This window comes from Geotrypetes seraphini, chromosome 1 (genome assembly GCF_902459505.1).
Source record: "Geotrypetes seraphini chromosome 1, aGeoSer1.1, whole genome shotgun sequence".
NCBI classification, from domain to species: domain Eukaryota; kingdom Metazoa; phylum Chordata; class Amphibia; order Gymnophiona; family Dermophiidae; genus Geotrypetes; species Geotrypetes seraphini.
This window is the reverse complement of record NC_047084.1, coordinates 370845483-370865060: the sequence shown is the minus strand read 5'-3', so window position 1 is coordinate 370865060 and position 19578 is coordinate 370845483. Positions and strand designations below refer to the sequence as shown.

At 47.0% G+C, this 19578-nt stretch overlaps 1 pseudogene; it reads left to right on the top strand.

The window, feature by feature from the left end:
• The window catches only part of LOC117367775, a 49846-nt pseudogene extending 34325 nt beyond the window's left edge, over positions 1 to 15521 (top strand).
• The last annotated feature ends 4057 nt before the right edge of the window (positions 15522 to 19578 follow it).

Below are 19578 nucleotides of genomic sequence, written 5' to 3'. Positions count from 1 at the left end.
ATTGGTTTGAAAAAGCAGATCACATTTATTATACCAAGAGCAAAGCATATCATTTTGGACTATGGAGATATCATATATGTAGAGGGTCAGATGCCAAATGGAATTCATTTAATAGTTTCTGGACTAGTGAAGCTCCATGACTCTAATCCTGTGTTTGGACATAGGAAAGACTACTATGATCAAGAAGAATCCAAACACAGTCGATCCTCTAGCCATGTCCACTGGAATCCGGGACCTCAGTAAAACTTGCAACCAAAATCTCCACTCCATTGACATGGCCACCTCCACCTGGCACAATCAAAAACGACACGCTTAGTTACTAACAAAAGCCCTGCTCCCTGGTTCAATGATGACCTCCGATTCCAAAAGAGAGCTCTGAGACAAGCAGAGAGGAAATGGGTCAAACACCAAAAAGAGAACTACAAATCACACTGGAGAAAATTATCAAACACCTACCTAGCTGCCATTCTGGAAGCAAAGAAAGCTCACTACACACACCTCTTACAGAAAGTTCCAAACCATTCCAGATACCTGTTTACCTTGACTAATCACCTCTTCTCCGCTGCTCACGGATGCAATCATAATACCCCCACTAACCTAGACAGTGAAACTCTCTCTAACTTCTTCCAAACAAAAATTGATAACATCCGAAGCAATCTTGACTTCGCTCCCAGCAAGATTTCCCCCCAGGCTCATTCCTCTCACATGCCCAAGACCCCACCTTGTAGAACCCTTTCCCAACTTCACCTGGTCACACATGCTGAGCTTCTAGAAATGCTACAAGAGTTCTGACCCTCCAATTCCATCCTTGACTCATGCCCATCCAACCTCCTTTTGTCCTCCAAAGATGCTTCCCCATCATCAATGCCTCACTGTCAACTGGGAAAGTTCCCCTCAACTGGAAATTGGCCATTATCAAACCCACTCTCAAGAAACCCTCCCTCGACCCAAATGATCCAAGCAACTACTGCCCCATTTCCAACCTCCCCTTCATCGCCAAACACCTGGAGAAGATAGTGCTCCACCAACTACAACCTTTCATTGATGAACAAGAAGCTCTATCTCCACACCAGTTAGGTTTCCGATCAGGCCATAGTACTAAATATGTCCTCCTTGACATCACTGATGATAGCTGGTCAATGCTGGATAAAGGAAATGATGCCTTACTGGTCCTGCTTGACCTTAGTGCTGCCTTCGACACTATAGATCATCAATTTCTACTAGACCGACTCGCTGACATAGGAATCAAGAACTCAGCACTGCAATGGTTCACCTCCTTCATGTATCAAAGAACACAATCTGTGCTACTAGGGGTAGCTAAATCAAACCCCAAATCAATTAAATACGAAGTTCCCCTCTTCAATTTGTATCTCAGGCTAGTCATCGACATTGCACACAAATACAACATTAAAATTCACTCCTATGCTGATGACCTTCAACTATTGCTCCCCCTAGGTGACGATCGGCCAACCCAACTCACTAACCTCCTACACTGCCTCTCTGATATGAACCACTGGATGACAGCCAATAAACTCCACCTGAAGGGAGGATCAAAATAGCGCCAGAGTGAGTCGTGTCATTGGTGGCTCCTGCGGATATCGGCAAATTTACTTTATAGTCAAATATATTTTATTGAGCTAAGCAGATGCACCAAACAGAAGAACAAACATAGTATAGACAAGCTCAACATTTTCAAAATTACATACCCCAAACCCCACAGATCATGACCCCAAATAATCCCACCCCACCCCAAAAACCAAAACCAACCTCCCCAACCCCTCCCCCCCCGGGTCCTCCTTCCAAGTACAACATGACTAATAAATCACAAAGAAAACAGGCATACCAATTACAACAAGGTAAAACAGGAAACAAAACTCAACAATTGAGCAAACAACTGCGAGCCAGAGGAGTCATAGTTGTCCAAAATGGTTCCCAAGTGTGTTGAAAGGTGCGACCAGAGAGAGATGAAAGGTCCGTCACATCCCTTCGCTCCCACATTAGGAGGGTAATCATCTGACATCGCCAAAGGGAATAATCCGGAGCAGCAGTCTCAAGCCATTTTAACAAAATGCATTTCAGGGCAACGAGAACAGTCCACTTAAGAAAAGCTGCAGCCCCCCGTGTTCGAGGGAAGTAGTGAGGAACAGCTTCAAATAAGAACAAAGGGGAGCGTTGAATGGTAATTGTCCAAATGCGCTCCACAAACACAAAGACAGCATTCCAAAATTATTGTACCTTAGGGCAAATTCAAAACATGAGTCCCAACCCCGCTTCAGGGGCCTGACAACGAAGACAGGCAGCAGCCTCACGCAGTCGTGATAAATAAGCCCTCTTAGGAGAAATGTACAAACGGAAGACCAACTTATAATGTTGCTCCCAAAAGGTGGTATATTTTCAAAAGGCAGGCAACCTTCGGACAGCCTGCAAAAGCACATCATCAGGCAACTCCACTGCAAGGTCACGAGCCCAAGCATCCCGCAGTTTAGAATGGTCAAACAAGGGGATTCATCCTTCAAATAGCGATGATGGAATTTAAGGGGAACAGGAAGTTGGGAGCCAATGGTAAAAGCTGTAGATAGCGTCTCGTGACACGAGGCTTGCAAAGAGTGAGAGGGTAAAGATGAAATGTAATGTTGAATTTGCATGTATGCAAAATAATCAGTGGGTGGGAGATCAAACTCGTCCCGCAGCTGTGCAAAAGGCTTCAGTTTGCCATCATCATCAACCAATTGAAATATATAATGAATGCCCCTTGTTTCCCATCGAACAAAACTCAAGCCATCAACCCCAGGTAGGAAGGAACTATTAAAGCGAATAGGCAGAAAGGGAGTTACAGAAGCAGAAAGAGCGTGGAATTTACAAACCCAGTGCCATACATTCCGCAAGGGATGGTGAAGCACCTTCATAGAGAGAGGTTCAGGCAAAAGAGAAGGAAGGGAATGAAAATACGCGCTAAAATGAGTAGAACGAAAACAGGAAAGTTCCAAAGAGGTATTAGTGAACACTGAAGTGCCCCTGAAAAGATCATTAATGTGACGCATGCCACATCCAATAGTCAGATAGCGAAGATTCAATAAACCCAATCCGCCCTTATACCTCGGAGCTGCCACCCATTTATATGGCAGACGAGGCCGCTTTCCACCCCAAAGAAAACTCTGAACCATACGTATGAGACGGCGTTCATCTCTAGAAGACAAGTAAAGTGGAAGAACCTGCAAGACGTAGAGCCAACAAGGGACAATGAGCATGTTATAAAGATGCACCCTACCGAGAAGTGAAAAGGGGAAAGATCTCTATAACTGCTGTTTATTCTGAAGGGCCTGAAACAAGGGTTCCACATTCAAGCGATACAATCTAGATAAATCCTGAGGAATAGAAACTCCCAAGTATTTCAAGGTGGAGACAGCCCAACGAAGAGGAAAGACACCCCTCCAGTTGGCAAGGCAAATGACTTATCCAAATTAAGAGACAAACCAGAATAAAAACCAAATTCAGAAATGAGGTCCAATGCCGTTGGTAAAGAATCTTCGGGCCTAATTAGACTCAAAAACATGTCATCTGCAAAGGCCAGGGTCTTTAACTCCACCCTAGCAACATGGAGGCCCTGCACCTCCGCAAACCCCCAAAGAGTACAAAGCAAGGATTCTAACGAAAGAAGAAATAGCAAGGGGGAAAGGGGGCACCCCTGCCAGGTACCACGAAGGATGGGGAAAGAGTTCGTTCGGGTCCCATTGACTAGAAGCGAAGCCCTCGGATTAGAATAGAGAGAGCGTATTGTGTTAAGATAAAAGCCTCCCAACCCAACCTGTTCCAGAGAACGAAGCAAGAAAGACCAATGGACACTATCAAATGCCTTGGAAGCATCTAAACTGACAAACAAAGCCGGTATCTGGTGAGAATGACAGTGAGCAAGTGCAAAGAGAACCTTTCGTACATTACAAACCGATTGACGTTCCCGGACAAACCCGACCTGATCCTCATGAACAATCATGGAAAGATGGGGAGCGAGACGGTCGGCCAATATGCGAGCAAAAAGCTTAAGGTCCACGTTGATCAGGGAAATGGGACGATATGAGCCCGGTAAATCAGCTCCCTTACCAGGCTTCAATAATAAAGTGATAAGAGCCTCGTTAGCATAACGCGGAAAGGAGCCCTGAGCGATAGCAGCGTTAAAGTAGGCCAATAAAGGACCGCAGAGATGGGGAGAAAGAATGCGGTAAAAGTCTCCCGAAAACCCATCCGAGCCCGGGGCCCTATCGGAGCAAAGAGCTTTAATCGCGGATTCCAATTCAACCGCCCTAAAGGGGCTATTGAGGGAGGACAGTGCATCCTCCGACAGGCGAGGAAGACCCGAGGACTGAAGATAATCTGTCAGCAAGTCTGGAGAGACAATGTCGGGGGCAGCATAAAGCTGACTAAAAAAGTCAAAAAGAACTGCGGAGATATCTGCCGTATAAGTCACCACTCCCCCACCCGGAGTCCAAAGAGACAAGATCGGTTTCCTACTAGTCTCAGCCCGTTCTAAACGTGCCATAAGGCGCCCAGGCTTATTGCCAAAACGTTGAAAGCGATGTTTGTGGAAAGCCATCCATTTTTGGTTACGGGAATGAAGTAGAGAATTTAAAGCCTCCTGGGTAGACAAATAGCGTTCTCGAGTCTCCCTCGAGGGAATCGACTGAAACGCCCACTTAGCGACTCGCAGGGCCCGTTCCAAGTTGATGATACCTCTGTGGATACGTTTGTTATGAGCACTCAGAAAAGAAATGATATGTCCTCGAATCACCGTCTTAGCAGCCTCCCAAAACAAAATGGGATCATCCATATGAGAGGCGTTGTTGGTAGAGTAATCCTCCCAAGGTCTGAAATTTCTGGTCCCGAGCCAGATAGAACGGAAACCGCCAGGAGGATGTCCGAAGATATGTGATGTCTAGATGAATATCAACCCAAATCGGGGTATGATCAGAAATATTCAGGGGACCAATCTCGGCCGACACGACTGAAGAGAACAAAGTCGAAGACAGAAGAATATGATCTATCCGAGACCAGGTTCCGTGGGCCCGAGAAAGATGGGTATAGTCACGAACTTCAGGATGAAGAAGTCGCCAAGGATCTACCACAGAAAGAGTATCACAAAAATCAACAAGTAGACGACCCTTAGCTACCAAAGAAGCAATAAAGGTACTGGACTTGTCCAGGGCAGGGTTCTGCACCAAGTTAAAGTCCCCCAAAATAAGAAGAGGGTCTCCAGAAAAACGAGAGCAGAGGCGAAGCAACCGTTGCATAAAGACCGATTCCCCCAAATTAGGGCCATAGACCACAAGCAAGAGATAGGAGCGAGCACCCAAGGTCAGACGCAAAAGCAGATGTCTACCATCAAGAGCTTTATCAAGAACCTGCACTCCAAGCGGCGAAGACTTGCGGACCAACACCGCTATGCCCCCATGGCGGCCCTGAGAGGAAGCAAAATATACCTTCCCTACCAAGGAACGTCTCAACTTAAGATGTTCAGCGTCAGTCAGACGAGTTTCCTGCAAACAAGCAATATCCGAGTGATAACGCTGCAAAGCAGCTAGTATTTTGGACCGCTTAATCGGGGAGGTAATGCCCCCGACATTCCAAGAGGTAAACCTAAAAGGGGTACTCAGGTCGGAAAATTAGGATAGAAGCAGAATAGAAAGGAAAGAAGAAAAATGTGAAGACCAGGAGCCTCCCCAGCCACCTCCCAGAGCAGTAGTGGCAATGCCTGAAAAAATAAACAAGAGTAATACAAGTGCAGAAAAATCTGAATATACATTTGAAAGGAGGACCCCCCACCCCCACAAACCCAACCCACTGCAACCCAACCATTCTCCCCACCCACCCAAACCAAACCCCCTATAAACCCAACCACCGACTTACAAACGTGGATCGGAGAGGGAGTCATGCTACGATGTAAACAGGGCCCCCAGCCCCTCCCCACCCCTCCCACTACAAACACCCCCATCCAGGAGCCTCCCCAAAACAAAAACCCCCACATCTGCACCCACACTGAACCAACCACACCCATGCTCTCACCCATCCAAACACTCAACAAAGAGCTCCAGTCCTCAAAAAGCCAAAGTGACACCAGAACCGAGAGGCATCAGCGCCAAACAGCCCCAGAGAGCTCCACAGCCTTCCATAAATCCCAGCTGTAAATTATCTCCAAGGCTCAAGATCGGCCCTCCCTCAAATCTACACACCCACAGTGGCCACTCACACAAGCACTACACCAGAGAAGCAAATCCAACCCTTAGGCAAGAATGTGGCTTCAATTAAAGAAGGACACATTCACTCTCCCCCAATAAAACCAATCCCTACCTAGCTGCCAAACAATCATCCCTCAAACAGAAGCAAAAAAAAACCCTGCTAACATACCCTCAAACATTCAGAAAAGAACAATCACACAAACAAAGTAGGCAAAGAGGGCACCAAGTGGTCAAGGAGGCCCCACTCCATCAAATGGCCCGAAACCCAAAAGGTAGCAGCAAGGAGGACCGCAGCCAATGGATCATGCCACCACCCCCGGATCCCAGCCAGGCACAGAGGAGAAGAGAACAAGGCCCCGAAGAGAGCCGAAGCAGAACCCCCAGAAAGGCCAACCAGCAACCCAGAGGAACAGAAGCAGCAAACATTTGAAAACAACAGCAACAAGGCCCAAAACAGCGCAGGAGGGTGCAACGGCCATCCCATCAGTTACGCTGGAGAAATAGATATCCACTACACAGGATCCAAAGGCTAAGACAAGGGAGATGTCAAAAAGAGCACCAGCTGAAGGGCACAAACAACCACCACAGGCCTGGAAGCATCAGGGGGCCGAGGAAGGTCCAGCCTCCCCAGGCAGAGCATCCAAATAGGCCTATGCCTCTTCCACTGATGCATAGCTCTTCCGTCCCGCTGTCGTCCAAATCCTCAGCAGCGCCAGGTAAAGCAGCTGGAAACGCTGTTTGCGCTCATAGAGCCCCGAGCACACCCTTGAAAAGCAGTGCCGGCGCTCCTGGAGCGCAGGGGAGTAGTCCTGGAACAGACGGACCAGGGCTCCCTCGTAGGCGATGGTGTTACGCTTTTGGTGGTAAGTCCGCATGAGTTCCGCCTTGTGGGCTGAACTGTGCACTTTAAAGATGGTGACTCGGGCGTGGGTATGGTCGTCGGCACACCACTCAAGACGGTGGGCCCTTTCCAGCCGCAGCGGTCCCATGCCAGCAGGTAGAGGCAATTCAGCCCTGAGCCAGGTCTCCAGCATGGTAAGCAGGAGGGAATCCGGGACCGTCTCTGGCAAGCCAATCAGGCGTAAGTTGTCATGTCTCAAACGGTTTTCAAGATCTTCAATTTTGTCCGCATGCCGCTGAAGTTGCGCTCTTAAGGACACCAAATCCGCCGAGAAGATAGAACTGGCATTCTCCACGTGTGCCACTATGGTCTCTAGTTCGCCGGTACGCCGAGTCGTCTCCGAAAGCAGGGACTCAAGTGAGGCTAGCTGGCCCGATAGTTGATCGAAGTGGGCGTCCAAAGCCTGTACCACTGACGCCGACAGGGCCGCAATATGAGCCTCCGACAAAGGGAGTTCGGAACCCGATCCCAGCGCCGCCGCCATCTTGGGGTCGGGCCGCAATGCTTTCCCCTCCCGTTCTTTAGTGCTGCGAGTCGCCTTGCCGCTCATTACTGGGCTGCCGGACTGGAAAAATCGATCCATGCACCAGGGAAGCCGCGGGAGCCGGTACAAAAGCTATGAAACAGGGTAGGCAAGGTGCGGAGGGACCCAGGGCAAGGCACGTCCTGCTCGGCTCAGCACATCACATGACTGATTGCAAATTTACTTTATAAAAAAGCTTTCACCTCGTTGACACAACAGACAGCGATTACGACCTTTGCTGTCCCTGTTGGAATGGCTGATTCTGCGGACCGAAGTGGGCAGACTTCGGTGTTGGAGGGTGATGTTTCGCTTAGCCCTGTTGTGCCTGGAGCTCCCCCGCATCCTGGGATGATGTCAGGGATGCCTACAGTAATACAGGAAGCCCCGGAGCTGTTGACTCCGTTGATGCTGCGGGTTTCACCCCTGACTCCTGATGGAGATCTCGGCTTTCCGACTCCTCAGCAGTTGGCGTCAGCAGTAGGAGAGTTCACTGCTCGAGGTGTGGCAGGAAGAGATGGCTCCCTTTTTCAAACTTCAGACTCAATTTCTACGGTGATTTTGGCAATTTCCCTCCCAGCTCCACTGATAAAACCATCGGTGGTGGACATGGACGCTATCTGGGGTGCTATTGAAAATCTACACAAGATATGCACCCATTTCATATCAACGGTACAAAATACAGCAACTCAATTCAAAGATTTTGATCAGAAATTTCAACAACAGTCTTTCAGAATAAAGTAGAGAACTCAGTTACAGAGCTTAAAATTGCTAATAGTGTGCAATTAAAGGACAAAAATTTACTATCTAGGAAAATTGAGAACCTGGAAAATTTGAATAGGAACTTAAATTTAAGATTATTGAATTTTCCTGTATCCAGGGATTTATTTCAACTATTTCTTACCTGTGTTAAAATGCCCAGAAAACAATATACAACCTCTACAAAAATTATATTACTTAAATATACCGAAAGATAAATACAAGATGGAAGAACAACCAGGAGAATTGGATCTCACTAGTTTCTTGGAATCATCTCACATTGAGATTACGGCTAGAGCTACTTTATTAGTAACTTTTGTATTTCTACAAGATAAAGAAGCTGTTCTTTGTATGTTCTATAGGACCGATAATATTGAATTTCACGAAGGTAAAATTGCAATTTTTCCTGCTGTTTCAAAATGGACACAAATTAGGCGTAAAAAATTCCTGACTTATCGTCAATCAATATTAAACCTGGGAGCAACCTTTCAATTACGTTTCCCCTGTAAATGCTGCATTACATACCAAGCTAATAGATATATCTTTTATGAACCTGAACAGCTGCAATTTTTTTGGTAAGGTAAAGCAGCAACAAGAATCCCAGAAGCTGCTGTGGAAACCACCATTCAGGCTGTATAAATAGAATTATCTATCAGTCCTCTGTATTTCCTTTATAAATGTTTATTCTAATTTTATCCAACTTCCCTTGGAAGTGATTGATTTCTCTCTCCTCTGATATGTGGACTGTAATCATGGTATTGGTAATGTGTAATTATTGAATTGTTTACTTATAAGAATATTTGATTTCCTGTCAAGTTGTGTATTTTCAACTTGTTAAAACAAAATAAATAAAATAAAATAAACTCCAGCTGAATGCCTCAAAGACTGAACTACTCTGGATCAGGAACACTACTTTCACCCGTCCAACACTATCCTGGGAATCCACCCCCTTAACAGCAAAAGACCAGGTATGAAGTCTTGGAATTATACTGGATGGCTACCTGTCCCTCTCCGCCCATGTCTCGCAGGTAGTTTCTACATCTTTTTACTATCTACGTCAACTGCGAAGGATCAAACCCTATCTCCCAGAAACAGACTTAGCCCAAATGCTATATGCCTACATACTCTCTAGACTAGACTACTGCAACTCCCTATTCAATGGCATCGCTGCAAGAGATCTAAAACGCCTCCAAAAAGTCCAGAACTCAGCAATTCGACTCCTATACAAACTCAGCTACCATGACCCCATTACTCCAGCGCTCTATGCAGCTCACTGGTTACCAGTCAAAAAGTGATGTATCTTCAAAGCCCTGGTCATGACACACAAGAGATTCTACCAAAAAACCCCAGCCTACATAGCATCCAAGCTATGACTATACACCCCTAACCGCCTCCTCTGCTCCAAAGCAGAACAAAGACTCAGCATTCCCGCATGGAGATCCCTCCAAATGAGTACAGTGTACAAAAGATCCTACAGCCATTTCCTATGTGCCTCAACTATGGAACCAATTACCCACACAGATCAGGTCGTTAGACTCACTAATGACCTTCCGCAGAGCAGTAAAAACCTTCCTCTTCCGCCAATCGGGCCATTAAAAACTGCCTCTTCAATATACTTCTCCTAGTATCAAGTTTATCAAGTTTATTAACACAATTTGATCAATCGCCTATTATAATCACTAAGCGATGTACATAGCAAAAAAAATATATCAAATAAAAAAGGGGTTAACATTTTAACAATAGAACATTTAACTTGAACAAACATACAGTTGGGAAGGAAAAGATAAAAGTTACAATCTTTTTTTGGGGTAGAATAAGGAAATAACAATAGGTAAAGGGGAGTAATAACCACAGCAATTATAAATTTATTATATTTTAAACATTAAAAGCATCTCTGAATAAATAAGATTTTAAAAGTTTTTTAAATATTAAAATATCAGTTTCATTACGGATATATTGGGGAATGGCGTTCCACCATAATGGACCAGTGACCGAAAAAATATCGGCCCTTCTTGTACCGATGATTTTTAGAGAAGGTACTGAAAGAAGATTCTGGTTGGAAGAGCGAAGTGAACGTTGTGTATTATAAGGTATCAGGAGTCTAGAAATGAATTGAGGTTCGCCGCTTGCTAAAGTTTTAAAGATGAGTATAATTATTTTAAATGTGATTCTGTGGCTAATAGGTAACCAATGAGAGTCTATAAACAACGGAGAAACATGATCATATTTCTTTGCATTGTAGATTAATTTTATTGCAGTATTTTGAATCAATTGTAATCTCCTTTTTTCTTTTAATGATATGTTGAGAAAGAGAGAATTGCAGTAATCTTTGCTATGACCAATCTGGTCTCTAGAATAAGCTCTGTTATTGTCTACTGTAACCTATTTGTTGTCATGACTAGTCTGTTTTCAAATGATTGTAAATGTCTACTTGTAACCTGTTTATTTCGATTTCTATCCCGAGAATGGGATAGAAATCAAAATAAATAAATAAAGAATCCAAGATGGGGGAGGAAATATTCCCTTCAGTGACTACAGAGGCAGTGGGGCAATTATAGGAGATGCAAATTGCCTAACAAAGCAGCCAATAGAAGTTATTACTACATGTGAAACTTTGGTAGAGGCTTGGTTTATCTCAATCAATGACCAGTTTGAAGCTTTTATAGAATTTCCATCTCTGGAGAATAAACTTTGGTTATCAGTTGGAATCCATATTGCTGCTAAAACTTTGAAAAGAAAACATAGCTTACCAAAGCTGGACATTCAACAAGATTTGTTCCTGGTTTGCTATAGCTTATATGGAAGATATAGATATGAACCAAAAACTTGATATTGAAGGAAATATGAAAGATCTTGTTCTTATATATGGAAGTGTAGACTATTGCCAACTGGAGCAGGTTTACTATGCACCCTGCATTATACCAAAAACATCCCATCAGATAACAGCTACAGCAAATATAACAAAAACACTTATTGTGCCAACTGCTGCCAAGAAAGATATCAAGTCTTCTGCAAATCAGCAGATTGACAGTGCCCCATGCATGCAGCATGCAGCAGCTCGAAGAGGAAAACGTGGTCGTTCCAGTGTCAGCATGGCACCAAGTGACAACCTTACCATACTACAAGTCAGTGACTCTATGTATTTTCTTTGTAAAATATGAAATATGCATATATTTTTGGTTCTACCTTAAAAAATGTGCATGCTGGAGGTATACACATGAAAATTTGCAACATATAATCTATGACCATTTACATATATAAGTCTGCTTTTTACATGTGTAAATGGCACCTAACCCTTCTAGCATGTAAAATGATCTCCTTAGCATTATAATAAAAATGACAATTAAAAGTATTTCTTTGAGGAGTATTTGGCAGATTTCATAATTTCCTTTTGCTGCTGCTTCATGCAGAGGAGTGAACTTCCAGAGATTGGCCACGTTGACAGATGCGCCAGTAGCTTCGCAACCTCGTGGAGGGGCATAATAAATAGGTTGTATAGAAGATCTGTGTGTCGACGGCGTAAGACGTCCAACAGAATGTGCAGATAATGGAAAAATGTCCAAGTCGTTCGATTATCTGCAATGCAAACACGTCCACAGGTGGCATACAGAAGTGCCTAAATTGCCGACCAAATCGATGTTTGTCCACACAGGATGTACAAGTATTTTCACCGCTATCGGTTGTACAACCCGCTAGTCATATAGTGCTGCCTATCCATTAGTTGTCCTGGCACATGTCCTGATGTCACACGGTCCCCAACAACATCCTGCATGCCCATATATAAACCTCCACTTGGAAGTGTGACCCTTGTGGGTGTAGTAGTCGTTGTGTGAGGAGTTAGGACGGTTGTAGGAGTTAGTTGGTGGAGAGCTTAGTGATATTGATTAATGGCAGAAGACCACCCCGCAGCGTTGCGATAAGGGCCTGGTCCAGAATCCGTGACAACCTGCATAGGTGAGAATCACCCAGTATCCATCACTTTGTAAGGCCACACATGTAACCAGTGTGTCCTAGTCTCAAAACCTGCCACCTATTGCCCACCTTCTTTCAAGGAGCTTCTTACTTATTGTGTGTTCAATAAATACATATATCACAGATATAAAGGAAATGTAGGAGTTTGTATGTACAGTAGAACCTTGGTTTACGAGCATAATTCATTCCAGAAGCATGCTCATAAACCAATTTACTCATATATCAAAGCAAGTTTCCCCATAGGAAGTAAGGGAAACTCGCTTGATTCATTCCCCCCCTTAGGCCACTGGCGCTGCTCCACCTTACCCCCACCTCCGAGGCCACTGGCGCTACTCCACACCCCCCCTTGCGATCCAGCATCCCCCCTGTGATCTGGCATCCCCCACGCTCACGTCGCCCCCCCGCCATGATCCGGCATCCCCCACTCACCCAAAACCCACCCAAAACCCACCCAAACACAATCTCTTACCCCGATCTGACACCAGCACTAACACACAGGACATGCCAGTGCTGGTGCCCGTAGATCTTCCCTCTTGCTTGGTCTGGGCCTTGAGCATCTGCGCATGCTCAAGGACTTCTAGTTCTCGCTCTAGTTCTCGGAGAGAGCGAGAACTAGAAGGCCTTGAGCATGCGCAGATGCTCAAGGCCCAGCCCAAGCGAGAGGGAAGATCTTCGGGCACTGGCACCGGCATGTCCTGTGCGTTGGTGCTGGTGCCGGTGCCAGATCGGGGTAAGAGATTGTGTTTGGCTGGGTGGGTGGGTGAGTGGGGGATTCCAAATCGTGGCGGGATGGGGGTGTGACGTGAGCGGGGGGATTCCAGATCGCGGGGGGGGGGGGTCTTGCAAATCAAGTCAACGCTTGGTTTGCGAGGCACGATTTGCAGGAATGTTTTGCTCGTCTTGCAAAACACTCACAAACCGCGTTACTCGCAAACCGAGGTTTGACTGTATATATATATATATATATATATCTCGATAGAGAGAGAGAGAGAGAGATGTCATAGATATATACAGAAAGATAACAATATCTTGGCAGGCAGATGTTTCATTTCTGGATATGTCCCTACCTCATCAGAATATGCATGACAGATGTGAGGTGCTCTTTGCCCTCATAACCCTGCATATGTTTGAAAAGGGGGATGCAAAGGACTGTCACCTGACCCCATTCTCCACAATGTTCTTCTTACAGGCGTTATGGGGTGTACCGTGACCTCGAGTCCCTGAGACGCAGGTATCACAGGGTGAACCGGGACAATCCAGGCCTCATCTGGCGCACCAGACACCGCCTCAGAGCCGGACGTAAGTGGCAGCCCCCTCCCCCCAACACACACCCACAGCATCTCTACAACTGGGCAGGTCTATCATGTCTCTTATGTGATGTTCCTACCACTTTTCTGCACCTGCTATCCCTATGAGATGACATGGGAAGAATTGTGCCAGAGGGAAAGAAGAAGGCATATATGCACGCTACCCATTGCTTATCACTGAGAAATGCTCTCGCACTCATATATATCTGGGTATTTGCTGCAGCTTGGAAAGCATTACAAAACCCAACAATAAATCTACCAACATTGGCAACCTACCATTGCTGCTACAGCACCACCTCAGCCCAAATGCGTACAGCACACCATCAAGTGACAAAAGGGGAATTGACATAAGACGACGGAGTAAGAGAGGCTACTGATGATGTCCCTGGCCCATTCACCTCATACCTATTAACCCCCCCACCCACACACACACACACACACTGCACTCATTGCACTCAACACAGTCAGTAGCACAGGTTGGGCAGCTGCCTTGTAAGACATACCAGAAATCCTGAAACCTATGTGTGACTATCAGATTCTAAAAAGCTAAAATGGAGGAACCGGAGATAATCTTCAGATCACTCAATGAATATCTATCCAGTTGACATTTGCACTGGTAGAATACAGACTGCTCCTTCTCTTAACCCCTTATCTGCAATCAACTGCTTTTTCAAGGAGGCATAACTGAACAAGGGAAAAACACCTCAGAAGCTGCAGGGCAGACATCGGTCTGGAGTTCACCTTCATAGCTCCAGACCAATGTCAGCCCTGCTGTTTCAGAGGCGTATTTCCCTGGTTCAGTTATGCCTCCTTGAAAATGCAGTTCATGGCAGATAAGGGGTTAAGAGAGATACTATCAGATTCAAAGCATAATCCGTGATTAATAGCTGTACCTGTATGTATGTGATTAATAGCTGTATGTCATTGCTGCCACCTCTCAAAGCTCACCTCCTTGTGAATGTGCTCTTCCTTGGCAGCTGTTCTAGTATGCAACCCATTGATACCCAAAATGTGGGTGATGAGACACTGGTCAGCCCACTGTGTCAACAAATACATCAAGCCCATTGAGTATCACCTGCATATGCCTGCCACCTTTTGTTTAGATGTATACTGTTGCAACTGTACACTGAAATTAGTTTACGTATTTGTTCACACAGTGGCCTGACCTGTGTCCCTACACCCACTTGGTCTCAATGGGTTGGGTGGGGGTTGGTACGTAATTGTGTATGTAGTATGCAACCAATGCACGCTGTGGTAACCCTAACTTCATATTCTTACTGCACACAGGTCATGCACAGCATGCTGCTGAGGGCCTGGCCCAGGAGGTGGTCCAGGAACAGTGTGAAGAGGCAGCCGGGGAAGCAGTGGCAGAGGCTCAACAGGAGGTGGCAGGGGACTCTGCATCGGAAGGAAGTCTGCCACTTGAGGATGTTGTAGAGCTGTCCGATGTGGAGGACGTGGCCCAGGTGGCAGAGGTGGAGGATGCAGCACAGGTGGTGGAGGAGGTGGGGGACGAGCATGTGGTTGTCGAGCAGGGAGCATGGGAGGTCCCTGATCTCTATGAGGACATAACCCCACTTGAAGGGGATGAGGAAGTGTTCATGGAGCCAGCTGCCCCAACCGAACACCCTGATGTGCAGCCAGAGGCCCCAATAGTTCCTCCCCCCCTGAGGCATATGGAGAGCTGCTCAACATTGTGGGGCAAATGTGCAGTGAACTGCAGGAGAGGAGTAGGGAAACAATGCAGACCCTGCAGGAGATCATCAGCCTTCTGCAGCAGCTGGTTGCCATTTTTAAGGAGCCAATGTAGGAGGTGGAGCAAAACTGAAGGCTAAGCTGCGAATGGGCCATTGAGGCCCCAATCATGTTACCAACAGTGTCCCTGACAGCTTACAAGTAGCTGCCTGAAACCCAATGACTGAAAGGACATCACACGGCCTCTCCTTCACATATTCAGAAGACTTTACCAACTGCATCTCATTGGGACATATTTGGATGTTATCAACCTACTTGATGTTACTGGCTGTTGTGTATAATGCTGTCACCATATTCTCTGCCAATGATTGCAAGTGTTCAGATGTGATGTAGAGTTGAAAACTGTACAGTGATGGTTAAGGTGTGCAATAGTTGCACTAAATGTGTGTTCCAATCCAGTGACTAGGGTAGGAACACATGCATATGGTGGGACAGTGTTAAACTCAATAAAGGGTACCCTCCCCATATCAGCAGAAAAGAGGTATCAGAGGGGGGGGGGGGGGGGGGGGGGGGCCTGATTCTCCAGTGAAAGTCAAAGACCCTACCATCAGATGGAATGTGGTGAGGAGGCCATAAAGATTGTGAGAAAGTGGGAATGCTAGGCTGCATTTATGAGGTCACAAATACCTTCTATAACCTATGGGCCAATGGATGATGATGAAACCAGGCCGGGGGTACAGGGAGCACCATTGAGATTAGAAGCCACAACCTCTGGAGACAGAGGCAGCTGCACTCCCAGCAGGACAGCCCTCACAGAAATTTGCTGACCCTTAGCAATGAAAAAGTATGTGAGGCTCAGAACTGCTCACTTACTTTGCACAGGTTGGAACAGAGTTAGACATGTTGGGCCAATTGGACAGGCATGTGCCATTTTTTTACCATAACTTTGATATCGCATATTTTCATAATGAATACATATTTGTATGGCTATTGTTCTATGACAGTCTTTCGTGACCAGGTATTCTACCATTCATGTCTACCTCAGTAAAGGTGTATGCATTTATATTTGATTCTTGACTACAAAAAAGAACAAAATAAATATCAGATATCTACCTCTAAACTGGGAGTCATGTTTGATCCATTTATGTCATTTCACTGACCTGCACCTAACAAAAGGGCATGCAGGCAGCCAAGTCAAAGTGGGAACGTGGCCATCGTATAAGTAAGATCTGGTTGAGAACAGGTTCATGTTACATGCAGGACATGAGACAGAGGTTGTGTTAGTCACCGTTCAAGAAAAAGGGGAGAGATGTAAACATGTGGGCTAGTGAGTTCCATGATTTGCAATGGAAGTCACACCTGACTGTCTGAATAGCAACTCCTCTTTCTAGAGCCTTCTGCTAACCCTAGACAGAAGGGACATAATATGATTGAGGACTCATGTAAAGCAGAGCCGGTGACTGCTGTGCAATGCTGCCTATCATATGCAAACAGATCCCATAAGAGCTACACATGTGCAAGGCAGTGGCGTACCTAGGGGGGGGCGGGGGGGGCGGGCCGCCCCGGGTACCAGCCCTAAGGGGGTGTTCCCGGCCTTGCCGTTCAGTCCCCCGCCACCCCCGAAGGACCGCTCGCCCCACTGACCTTCCTGCACCATCTGTGAAGCAGCCCGCAGCAGGATCGCGAAGTCAGCGTCAGCATCCCTGCGCTGCTTCCTGCGCCGCGATCCCGCCCCTCCTCTGACGTCAGAGGAGGGGCGGGACCATGGGGCAGGAAGCAGCGCAGGGATCGCTGACGCTGACTTCGCGATCCTGCTGCGGCTGTTCATAGGTGGTGCGGGGAGGCCAGGGGGGCGAGCGGTCCTTCGGGGTGGGTCGGGGCATCAGGCCTTCAGGGTAGGGCGGGCGGGCAGGCAAGCAGGCTTTCAAGGGGGAGGGGGGGACAGGCAGGCAGGCCTTCAAGGGGGGACAGGCCTTCGGGGGGGGTGTGCAGACCTTCAAGGGGTGCAGGCCTTCAAGGGGGGCAGGCAGGCCTTCAGGGGGGTGCAGGCCTTCGGGGGGGGGTGTAGGCCTTTGGGGGGGTGCAGACCTTCAAGGGGGTGCAGGCCTTCAAGGGGGGAAAGGCAGGCAGGCCTTCAAGGGGGGGACAGGCCTACAAGGGGGGGGACAGGCCTTCAAGGGGGGGTGCAGGCCTTCAAGGGGGGTGCAGGCCTTCAAGGAGGAGACAGGCCTTCAAGGGGGGGAAAGGCAGGCAGGCAGGCCTTAAAGGGGGGACAGGCCTACAAGGGGGGGGACAGACCTACAAGGGGGTGGGACAGGCCTTCAAGGGGGGGACAGGCCTTCGGGGGGGTGCAGACCTTCAAGGGAGTGCAGGCCTTCGGGGGGGGGGGGGGTGCAGTCCTTCAAGGGGGTGCAGGCCTTCAAGGGGGGGAAAGGCAGGCAGGCAGGCCTTCAAGGGGGGGACAGGCCTACAAGGGGGGGAGAAGCTACAAGGGGGTGGTACAAGCCTTCAAGTGGGGGACAGGCCTTCGGGGGGGGGGTGCAGACCTTCAAGGGAGTGCAGGCCTTCGAGGGGGGTGGTGCAGGCCTTCAAGGGGGGACAGGCCCTCAAGGGGGGAAAGGCAGGCAGGCAGGCCTTCAAGGGGGGACAGGCCTACAAGGGGAAGGGACAGGCCTTCAAGGGGGGTGCAGGCCTTCAAGGTGGGACAGGCAGACCTTTAAGGGGGGACAGGCCTTTGGGGGGGGGACCATGATTTAGAAGTACATGGAGGGAAGGGGGTGTTCAAAGAGACATGCATATGCCAAACTTTGGGGGGGGAAGAAATAATGGGTCTGAAAATAGAGGAGAGGGAGAGAGATGATGGACCATGGGATTTAGGGAGGGAAGGAACAGAAAGGGAGAGAAATTGGACACAAGGGATGGTGTGGAGGAGGGATAGAGATACTGGATAGGAGGGTAATTAGGAAAAGAAACGGAGAGATGGTGGACTCTGGGATGGTGGGGAAGGAGGGAGAGATGCCGGATGAAAGGGTATTTAAGAAAAGGTGGATCTGTGGAGGGAGATGAAAAAAAGGAAAGATACCAGACTTCCTGGGAAGGGTAGGGAAATGGAAAGGGAGGACAGAGTTGGCAGATGGATGGTTAGCATGCAGAAAGAAGGAGACCCTGGCAAGCAAGTTATCAGAAGAAAACCAGAGCCTTGGACCAACAAGATTTGAAATATAACCAGACAACAAAAGGTAGAAAAATTAATTTTATTTTCTGTTTTGTGATTATAACATGTCAGATTTGAAATGTGTATCCTGCCAGAGCTGGTGTTGGACTGCAAACGTGAGCTAGGATTTAACAGAAAGAGGAAAAGTCCTTTTTGTTTCTTTATTTTATTTACACCACAGCGCCAGTGTGGTTAGGAGAAGCCAAAGGGGGTGAAAAAGCTATAAAACCCACCAGGAGTTTTGAAAAAAATCACCCAACTGGGCAGGAAAATCGAATTGAAAAACCAATTCAATAGGGCTGAATCGAATCAAAATTTTTTTTTCCTGTATCTGGCAGCATTAGTTTGCGCTACTGTCTTAGACTTTAGGACCTGGGATTGGGGAGAGATGGCATCCTCAGTACTTTATAATGCAAGTGAAACGAGGATTTGGTCAGACTTTTGAAGGGTCTGCAGAAAAAAAATATTGTATAGGCCGGGGACATGAGACAGCAGGAAATGGGAACTTTTCTTCCTTCTATTTTTGTGAATGGAAAGGCTGAGGATGTCAGAGAGGTCAGTTAAAATATGTGCTTTATAAGAAAATATAATAATGTGTTTTATAAAGTTTATAGCATAGCTGGCCTACCCAGTGAGGTGTTCCTAGTGGTGATGGTGGCAGCGTGTCAATGTGTTGAGAGGAAGAGGTGGTCTGGGAAATTCTGCTGAGCAAACTCCGGGCCCATTTCCACCCCCCAGTTAGTCCACTCCACTCAACTGATTCACACACTGTGTGGGTCTTTGGGTGTTGTTTTGGGATCTCTTCCAGTGGTTTATCTCCTTCTGGTCCAAGGAAGGAAACTTTGTTATCCTTAGCATTGACCTACAGAATATGTTTGTAACAGCGCTGCTTGTGTGGCATTAGGCTATGTAGTGATCGAAAGAAAAAAACAGACCTTTGCACATTTTTGCACTATATGGTGGGTGTATGAGGAGATTCACAT